The 10,845-nt window shown below is 46.4% G+C and overlaps 1 long non-coding RNA gene across 21 annotated transcripts; it reads left to right on the plus strand.

The window, feature by feature from the left end:
- Positions 1-306: 306 nt before the first annotated feature.
- On the plus strand, positions 307-3,648 carry LOC127920779 (uncharacterized). 21 transcript variants are annotated; one of them, XR_008107368.1, is made up of 4 exons: positions 400-414; positions 1,451-1,518; positions 1,587-1,763; positions 3,432-3,648. It is a non-coding gene; the product is annotated as an uncharacterized LOC127920779 (long non-coding RNA). The 21 variants fall into 21 exon arrangements; XR_008107369.1 differs by lacking the exon at positions 400-414 and adding an exon at positions 524-540; XR_008107367.1 differs by lacking the exon at positions 400-414 and adding an exon at positions 764-778.
- The last annotated feature ends 7,197 nt before the right edge of the window (positions 3,649-10,845 follow it).

The raw sequence follows: 10,845 nt of genomic DNA on the forward strand, positions 1-10,845 counted from the left end.
CCCTTTAACCACGGTGTGTTTTTTTGTAAGGGGTCAATAAATATCTACTCTGAGGTGTTATTATTGGCCCCTTTAACCACGGTGTGTTTTTTTTTGTAAGGGTCAGCAAATATCTACCCTGAGGTGTTATTGTTGGCCCCTTTAACCACGGTGTGTTTTTGTAGAGAGGTCAATAAATATCTACTCTGAGGTGTTATTATTGGCCCCTTTAACCACGGTGTGTTTTTTTGTGGGGTCAATAAATATCTACTCTGAGGTGTTATTATTTGGCCCCTTTAAGGGTCAATAAATATCTACTCGTGTTATTGTGTTTTTTGTAAGGGGGTAAATAAATATCTACTCTGAGGTGTTATTGTTGGTCCCTTTAACCACGGTGTGTTTTTGTAAAGGGGGTCAATAAATATCTACCCTGAGGTGTTATTGTTGGCCTTTAACCACGGTGTGTTTTTGTAAAGGGTAAATAAATATCTACTCTGAGGTGTTATTGTTGGCCTTAACCACGGTGTGTTTTTTGTAAGTCCCGTAAATATCTACCCTGAGGTGTTATTGGGTAACCAATAAATATCTACTCTGAGGTGTTATTGTTGGTCCCTTTAACCACGGTGTGTTTTTGTAAGGGGGTCAATAAATATCTACTCTGAGGTGTTATTGTTGGCCCCTTTAACCACAGTGTGTTTTTTGTAAGGGGTCAATAAATATCTACTCTGAGGTGTTATTGTTGGCCCCTTTAACCACGGTGTGTTTTTTTGTAAGGGGGTCAATAAATATCTACCCTGAGGTGTTATTGTTGGCCCCTTTAACCACGGTGTGTTTTGTAAGGGGTCAATAAATATCTACTCTGAGGTGTTATTATTGGCCTTTAACCACGGTGTGATTTTTGTAAGGGGTCAATAAATATCGGTGTTATTGTTTTTTTGTAAGGGGTCAATAAATATCTGCTCTGAGGTGTTATTGTTGGCCCCTTTAACCACGGTGTGTTTTTTGTAAGGGGGTAAATAAATATCACTCTGAGGTGTTATTGTTGGCCCCTTTTAACCACAGTGTGTTTTGTAAGGGGTCAATAAATATCTACTCTGAGGTGTTATTGTTGGCCCCTTTAACCACGGTGTGTTTTTGTAAAGGGGTAAATAAATATCTACTCTGGTGTTATTGTTGGCCTTTAACCACGGTGTGTTTTTGTGTTTTTTGGCCCCTTTAACCACGGTGTGTTTTTTGTAAGGGGTCAATAAATATCTACTCTGAGGTGTTATTGTTGGCCCCTTTAACCACGGTGTGTTTTTTGTAAGGGGGTCAATAAATATCTACTCTGAGGTGGTGTTATTGTTGGCCCCTTTAACCACAGTGTGTTTTTTGTAAGGGGGTCAATAAATATCTACTCTGAGGTGTTATTGTTGGCCCCCTTTAACCACGGTGTGTTTTTGTAAGGGGGTCAATAAATATCTACTCTGAGGTGTTATTGTTGGCCCCTTTAACCACAGTGTGTTTTTTGTAAGGGGGTCAATAAATATCTACTCTGAGGTGTTATTGTTGGCCCCTTTAACCACGGTGTGTTTTTTGTAAGGGGGTCAATAAATATCTACCCTGAGGTGTTATTGTTGGCCCCTTTAACCACGGTGTGTTTTTTGTAAGGGGGTCAATAAATATCTACTCTGAGGTGTTATTGTTGGTTACAAATCTCACCCCTCACTTGTTGCTGCTGTTTCACAGGGAGGTCGATCGCACCGAAGAAGGTTAAAGTGGTACAGCAACAGCAGTTGAAGAAGGTAAGACAGTAGCTATAGGACAGCAGCTATAGGACAGCAGCTATAGGACAGTAGCTATAGGACAGTAGCTATAGGACAGTAGCTATAGGACAGTAGCTATAGGACAGTAGCTATAGGACAGTAGCTATAGGACAGTAGCTATAAGACAGTAGCTATAGGACAGTAGCTATAAGACAGCAGCTATAGGACAGTAGCTATAAGACAGCAGCTATAGGACAGTAGCTATAGGACAGTAGCTATAGGACGGCAGCTACCGCTTGTGTACGGGCTGGGGGCTACCACTTGTATACGGGCTGGGGGCTACCACTTGTATACGGGCTGGGGGCTACCACTTGTATACGGGCTGGGGCTACACCACTTGTATACGGGCTGGGGCTACCGCTTGTATACGGGCTGGGGGCTACCACTTGTATACGGGCTGGGGGCTACCACTTGTATACGGGCTGGGGGCTACCACTTGTATACGGGCTGGGGGCTACCACTTGTATACGGGCTGGGGGCTACCACTTGTATACGGGCTGGGGGCTACCACTTGTATACGGGCTGGGGCTACCACTTGTATACGGGCTGGGGGCTACCACTTGTATACGGGCTGGGGCTACCACTTGTATACGGGCTGGGGGCTACCACTTGTATACGGGCTGGGGGCTACCACTTGTATACGGGCTGGGGGCTACCACTTGTATACAACGGGGACGTGGCCGCTCATTTCACCCGACTCCCACCAAGATGTGGGACATACCATCTGAGGAGAATCCACTACAGTCTGTCTGGGACATACCATCTGAGGAGAATCCACTACGGTCTGTCTCTGTGGGACATACCATCTGAGGAGGATCCACTGCGGTCTGTCTCTGTGGGACATACCATCTGAGGAGAATCCAGTACGGTCTGTCTCTGTGGGACATACCATCTGAGGAGAATCCAGTACGGTCTGTCTCTGTGGGACATACCATCTGAGGAGAATCCAGTACGGTCTGTCTCTGTGGGACATACCATCTGAGGAGAATCCAGTACGGTCTGTCTCTGTGGGACATACCATCTGAGGAGAATCCAGTACGGTCTGTCTCTGTGGGACATACCATCTGAGGCAACATGCACTGGGATACAGTCAGCACTGTCTACAGATGGGATCCTCTCAGAGAACCTGGACCCAGACAGGTCCCAGACAGGTCCCAGACAGGTCCCAGACAGGACCCAGACAGGTCCCAGACAGGACCCAGACAGGACCCAGACAGGTCCCAGACAGGTCCCAGACAGGTCCCAGACAGGTCCCAGACAGGACCCAGACAGGTCCCAGACAGGACCCAGACAGGACCCAGACAGGACCCAGACAGGTCCCAGACAGGTCCCAGACAGGTCCCAGACAGGACCCAGACAGGACCCAGACAGGACCCAGACAGGACCCTGACAGGACCCAGACAGGACCCAGAAATTGTCCCATCTTATAACGTGTGCAACTCATCCGAAAAAGTAGGGATGAGTTGTACTCTGACGGACAAAAACGCAGATGAATGCAGATGTATGTATGTAGACATGTCCTGGATTGTCCCCCATTGAAATGTCCTGAGGTGAGGAATGCTTTTCTTTAGGCGATGATGTAAGTCGTATATGAATGAATCTGTGTGGCTGCTCCCTAATTCCATGTCCCCTGCTGTTCCCCCCCAGGGCCTGGAGGTGGCGATCAGGAACAAGATAGAGGAAGAGGTGACTCACCGAGCCAGTACGAAACTCCACAAGAGACTGAGTATTGTGAAGGGGGCGGAGGTGAAACCAACCCCCTCTAAAGGAAACAACCATCCCAACCACCCTGCACCCAGCACCTCCAAATAAACTCTGTTATTCTGTCTGTCTGCTCTGACTGCTTTCGCTGTGCTAGATAGAAGTTAAATATGTCTCCCAGATGGCACACTATTCCCTATATAGTGTTGTACTTTTTGAACAAGGGCCCATAGGGCTCTGTCTAAAGTAGTGCACTGTATAGTGAGTAGGGCGGCATTTGGAACGAATACAATGTGTTTGGCACTGCTGCTAGGCTGTATGGACTGACGTCACAGCTGAGGAGTGTAATAACCACGTCTCCAATAGATGGTGCCGTAGTAGTCAGTTTTGGTGAGTTTTTCTGGTAGACTTGGCTGCTTGCTATCGCCTCGGAGACAAGGAAAGGAGATGAGGAACGTGAGGATGCCAACAGAGGAATATTGAGATGCACCCCAGATAGTCAACGGTCGACATTTGGGATCTCTGTCGTGTGTATTGAAGGGGCCATTGAGTATTTAGTTTTGTGTGATTCTTGTCTCGTGTTGCACTGTCTTCAGAACTGAGACACACGTTTCTCCCATATACTGTATTCCAATGCAAAGGAGGTGAATAAAAACCTGTGGACATTTTGTAACGCAACAGAGTTCTTTTGTCTTGTATGGGCCTGTGTAGACCTATCCAGACCTGTGTAGACCTATCCAGACCTGTGTAGACCTATCCAGACCTGTGTAGACCTATCCAGACCTGTGTAGACCTATCCAGACCTGTGTAGACCTATCCAGACCTGTGTATGGGCGTGTGTAGACCTATCCAGACCTGTGTAGACCTATCCAGACCTGTGTAGACCTATCCAGACCTGTGTAGACCTATCCAGACCTGTGTAGACCTAGCCAGACCTGTGTAGACCTATCCAGACCTGTGTAGACCTATCCAGACCTGTGTAGACCTAGTCGGACCTGTGTAGACCTATCCAGACCTGTGTAGACCTATCCAGACCTGTGTAGACCTATCCAGACCTGTGTAGACCTAGCCAGACCTGTGTAGACCTAGCCAGACCTGTGTAGACCTAGCCAGACCTGTGTAGACCTAGCCAGACCTGTGTAGACCTATCCAGACCTGTGTAGACCTAGCCAGACCTGTGTAGACCTAGCCAGACCTGTGTATGGGTGTGTGTAGACCTATCCAGGCCTGTGTAGACCTAGCCAGACCTGTGTAGACCTATCCAGACTGTGTAGACCTATCCAGACCTGTGTAGACCTATCCAGACCTGTGTAGACCTAGCCAGACCTGTGTATGGGTGTGTGTAGACCGATCCAGACCTGTGTAGACCTAGCCAGACCTGTGTAGACCTATCCAGACCTGTGTAGACCTATCCCGACCTGTGTAGACCTATCCGGACCTGTGTAGACCTATCCGGACCTGTGTAGACCTAGCCAGACCTGTGTAGACATATCCAGACCTGTGTAGACCTATCCGGACCTGTGTAGACCTATCCAGACCTGTGTAGACCTAGCCAGACCTGTGTAGACCTATCCAGACCTGTGTAGACCTAGCCAGACCTGTGTAGACCTATCCAGACCTGTGTAGACCTATCCCGACCTGTGTAGACCTATCCGGACCTGTGTAGACCTATCCAGACCTGTGTAGACCTAGCCAGACCTGTGTAGACCTAGCCAGACCTGTGTAGACCTATCCGGACCTGTGTAGACCTATCCGGACCTGTGTAGACCTATCCGGACCTGTGTAGACCTATCCAGACCTGTGTAGACCTAGCCAGACCTGTGTGTGGGTGTGTGTAGACCAAGCCAGACCTGTGTAGACCTAGCCAGACCTGTGTATGGGTGTGTGTAGACCTATCCAGACCTGTGTAGACCTATCCAGACCTGTGTATGGGCATGTGTAGACCTAGCTAGACCTGTGTAGACCTATCCAGACCTGTGTAGACCTATCCAGACCTGTGTAGACCGAGCCAGACCTGTGTAGACCTATCCAGACCTGTGTAGACCTAGCCAGACCTGTGTAGACCTAGCTAGACCTGTGTAGACCTATCCAGACCTGTGTAGACCTAGCCAGACCTGTGTAGACCTAGCCAGACCTGTTTAGACCTATCCAGACCTGTGTAGACCTATCCAGACCTGTGTAGACCTAGCCAGACCTGTGTAGAACTAGCCAGACCAGTGTAGACCTAGCCAGACCTGTGTGTGGGTGTGTGTAGACCAAGCCAGACCTGTGTAGACCTAGCCAGACCTGTGTAGTAGCCAGACCTGGTAGACCTAGCCAGTGTGTAGCCAGACCTATCCAGACCTGTGTAGACCTAGCCAGACCTGTGTAGACCTATCCAGACCTGTGTAGACCTAGCCAGACCTGTGTAGACCTATCCAGACCTGTGTAGACCTAGCCAGACCTGTGTAGACCTATCCAGACCTGTGTAGACCTAGCCAGACCTGTGTAGACCTAGCCAGACCTGTGTAGACCTATCCAGACCTGTGTAGACCTAGCCAGACCTGTGTAGACCTAGCCAGACCAGTGTAGACCTAGCCAGACCTGTGTGTGGGTGTGTGTAGACCAAGCCAGACCTGTGTAGACCTAGCCAGACCTGTGTATGGGTGTGTGTAGACCTATCCAGACCTGTGTAGACCTAGCCAGACCTGTGTAGACCTATCCAGACCTGTGTAGACCTAGCCAGACCTGTGTAGACCTATCCAGACCTGTGTAGACCTAGCCAGACCTGTGTAGACCTAGCCAGACCTGTGTAGACCTATCCAGACCTGTGTAGACCTAGCCAGACCTGTGTAGACCTAGCCAGACCTGTGTAGACCTAGCCAGACCTGTGTACCTAGCCAGACCTATCCAGACCTGTGTAGACCTAGCCAGACCAGACCTAGCCAGACCTGTGTAGACCTAGCCAGACCTGTGTGACCTAGCCAGGTGTGTGTAGACCAAGCCAGACCTGTGTAGACCTAGCCAGACCTGTGTATGGGTGTGTGTAGACCTATCCAGACCTGTGTAGACCTAGCCAGACCTGTGTAGATCCAGACCTGTGTAGACCTAGCCAGACCTGTGTAGACCTAGCCAGACCTGTGTAGACCTAGCCAGACCTGTGTAGACCTATCCAGACCTGTGTAGACCTAGCCAGACCTGTGTAGACCTACAGGCCTATAGACCCAGACCTGTGTAGACCTATCCAGACCTGTGTAGACCTATCCAGACCTGTGTCCAGACCTAGCCAGACCTGTGTAGACCCTAGCCAGACCTGTGTAGCCAGACCTGTGTAGACCTAGCCAGACCTGTGTAGACCTATCCAGACCTGGGTGACCTGTGTAGACCTAGCCAGACCTGTGTAGACCTAGCCAGACCTGTGTATGGGACCTATCCGGTGTGTAGACCTAGCCAGACCTGTGTAGACCTAGCCAGACCTGTGTAGACCTATCCAGACCTGTGTAGACCTAGCCAGACCTGTGTAGACCTATCCAGACCTGTAGACCTAGACCTGTGTAGACCTAGACCTGTGTAGACCGAGCCAGACCTGTGTAGACCTATCCAGACCTGTGTAGACCTATCCCGGACCTGTGTAGACCTAGCCAGACCTGTGTAGACCTATCCAGACCTGTGTAGACCTAGCCAGACCTGTGTAGACCTAGCCAGACCTGTGTAGACCTATCCAGACCTGTGTAGACCTAGCCAGACCCTAGCCAGACCTGTGTAGACCTAGCCAGACCAGACCAGACCTGTGTAGACCGAGGCCAGACCTAGCCAGACCTGTGTGTGGGTGTGTATCAGACCACCTAGCCAGACCTGTGTAGACCTAGCTAGACCTGTGTAGCCAGACCTGTGTAGACCTAGCCAGACCTGTGACCTATCCAGACCTGTGTAGACCTAGCCAGACCTGTGTAGACCTATCCAGACCTACCTAGCCAGACCTGTGTAGACCTAGCCAGACCTGTGTAGACCTATCCGGTAGGGCCTGTGTGTAGCCAGACCTATAGACCCAGACCTGTGTAGACCTAGCCAGACCTGTGTAGACCTAGCCAGACCTGTGTAGACCTATAGCCAGACCTGTGTAGACCTATCCAGCCAGACCTGTGTAGACCTAGCCAGACCTGTGTAGTAGACCAGACCTATCCAGACCTGTGTAGACCTAGCCAGACCTGTGTAGACCTAGCCAGACCTGTGTAGACCTATCCAGACCTGTGTAGACCTATCCAGACCTGTGTAGACCTAGCCATACCTGTGTAGACCTAGCCATACCTGTGTAGACCTATCCAGACCTGTGTAGACCTATCCAGACCTGTGTAGACCTATCCAGACCTGTGTGTGGGCGTGTCAGGTGTTTTGTGTTCATACACTTTCCTCTTTACCTCAGAGCTGCTGTTTAGTGCTCTTTCTCCTCCTCCCACACTATGTTTACACTCCCATGATGCTTTGCTCTCAGTGTGAAATTCCACCAGGTGTGTATTTACCTCAGTCAAGCACATTATCAGATAACGCCTTGCTTTTTCAACTGTGTTTTTGCTGGTTTTATTGGACAGATAGAGAACAGTAGAGGAGCTCCATTCAGATGACAGGGAATCTTCCAACCAGGGTTTCTGAAAGTTATGGGACATGGACAGCCCTAACCTCACCAGAACATAAAGTCGACAGGTTTCTGAAAGTTATGGGACATGGACAGCCCTAACCTCACCAGAACATAAAGCCGACAGGTTTCTGAAAGTTATGGGACATGGACAGCCCTAACCTCACCAGAACATAAAGTAGACAGGTTTCTGAAAGTTATGGGACATGGACAGCCCTAACCTCACCAGAACATAAAGTAGACAGGTTTCTGAAAGTTATGGGACATGGACAGCCCTAACCTCACCAGAACATAAAGTAGACAGGTTTCTGAAAGTTATGGGACATGGACAGCCCTAACCTCACCAGAACATAAAGTAGACAGGTTTCTGAAAGTTATGGGACATGGACAACCCTAACCTCACCAGAACATAAAGTAGACAGGTTTCTGAAAGTTATGGGACATGGACAGCCCTAACCTCACCAGAACATAAAGTAGACAGGTTTCTGAAAGTTATGGGACATGGACAGCCCTAACCTCACCAGAACATAAAGTAGACAGGTTTCTGAAAGTTATGGGACATGGACAGCCCTAACCTCACCAGAACATAAAGTAGACAGGTTTCTCGTTACGGCTACATTTCACTCTAGTTCAAAATGCGATCCAATGAACTCTGCACATACATGTAATCCTGAGCACATACATGTAATCCTGGACACATACATGTAATCCTGGTGCACATACATGTAATCATGGACACATACATGTAATCCTGGTGCACATACATGTAATCCTGAGCACATACATGTAATCCTGAGCACATACATGTAATCATGGACACATACATGTAATCCTGAGCACATACATGTAATCATGGACACATACATGTAATCCTGGTGCACATACATGTAATCCTGGACACATACATGTAATCCTGGTGCACATACATGTAATCCTGAGCACATACATGTAATCCTGAGCACATACATGTAATCCTGAGCACATACATGTAATCATGGACACATACATGTAATCCTGGTGCACATACATGTAATCCTGGGCACATACATGTAATCCTGAGCACATACATGTAATCCTGAGCACATACATGTAATCCTGGACACATACATGTAATCCTGGGCACATACATGTAATCATGGACACATACATGTAATCCTGAGCACATAAATGTAATCCTGGACACATACATGTAATCCTGGGCACATACATGTAATCCTGGACACATACATGTAATCCTGAGCACATACATGTAATCCTGGGCACATACATGTCATCCTGGACACATACATGTAATCCTGGAAACATACATGTAATCCTGAGCACATACATGTAATCCTGGGCACATACATGTAATCCTGGGCACATACATGTAATCCTGGACACATACATGTAATCCTGGGCACATACACGTTTCTCATACTAATACAGTTATAACTCCCTCTACAGAAGAGCATCTAGTAAGACGAGTTACTCAGTGAAATGTTAGATACTACTGTATATTACTGCACTGTTGAAGCGAGGAACACGAGCATTTCCCTACACCCGCAATACCATCTGATAAATATGTGTATGTGACCAATAACATCTGTTAAATATGGACCAATACCATCTGATAAATATGGACCAATACCATCTGATAAATATGGACCAATAACATCTGTTAAATATGGACCAATAACATCTGTTAAATATGGACCAATAACATCTGTTAAATATGGACCAATACCATCTGATAAATATGGACCAATACCATCTGATAAATATGGACCAATACCATCTGATAAATATGGACCAATACCATCTGATAAATATGGACCAATAACATCTGTTAAATATGGACCAATAACATCTGTTAAATATGGACCAATACCATCTGATAAATATGGACCAATACCATCTGATAAATATGGACCAATACCATCTGATAAATATGGACCAATAACATCTGTTAAATATGGACCAATAACATCTGTTAAATATGGACCAATACCATCTGATAAATATGGACCAATAACATCTGTTAAATATGGACCAATACCATCTGATAAATATGGACCAATACCATCTGATAAATATGGACCAATACCATCTGATAAATATGGACCAATACCATCTGATAAATATGGACCAATAACATCTGTTAAATATGTGTATGTGACCAATAACATCTGTTAAATATGGACCAATAACATCTGTTAAATATGGACCAATACCATCTGATAAATATGGACCAATACCATCTGATAAATATGGACCAATACCATCTGATAAATATGGACCAATAACATCTGTTAAATATGGACCAATAACATCTGTTAAATATGGACCAATACCATCTGATAAATATGGACCAATACCATCTGATAAATATGGACCAATAACATCTGTTAAATATGGACCAATACCATCTGATAAATATGGACCAATAACATCTGTTAAATATGGACCAATAACATCTGTTAAATATGGACCAATAACATCTGTTAAATATGGACCAATACCATCTGATAAATATGGACCAATAACATCTGTTAAATATGGACCAATAACATTAAATATTTAAATATGGACCAATAACATCTGTTAAATATGGACCAATACCATCTGATAAATATGGACCAATAACATAATATAATAATAATAATATATGCCATTTGCTTTTATACTTACAGTCATGTGCATACATTCCGTAATACCATCTACAAGCGCCATAAATATGGACCAGTAAATAACATCTGTTAAATATGG

This window comes from Oncorhynchus keta, unplaced genomic scaffold (assembly GCF_023373465.1).
Source record: "Oncorhynchus keta strain PuntledgeMale-10-30-2019 unplaced genomic scaffold, Oket_V2 Un_contig_20525_pilon_pilon, whole genome shotgun sequence".
NCBI classification, from domain to species: domain Eukaryota; kingdom Metazoa; phylum Chordata; class Actinopteri; order Salmoniformes; family Salmonidae; genus Oncorhynchus; species Oncorhynchus keta.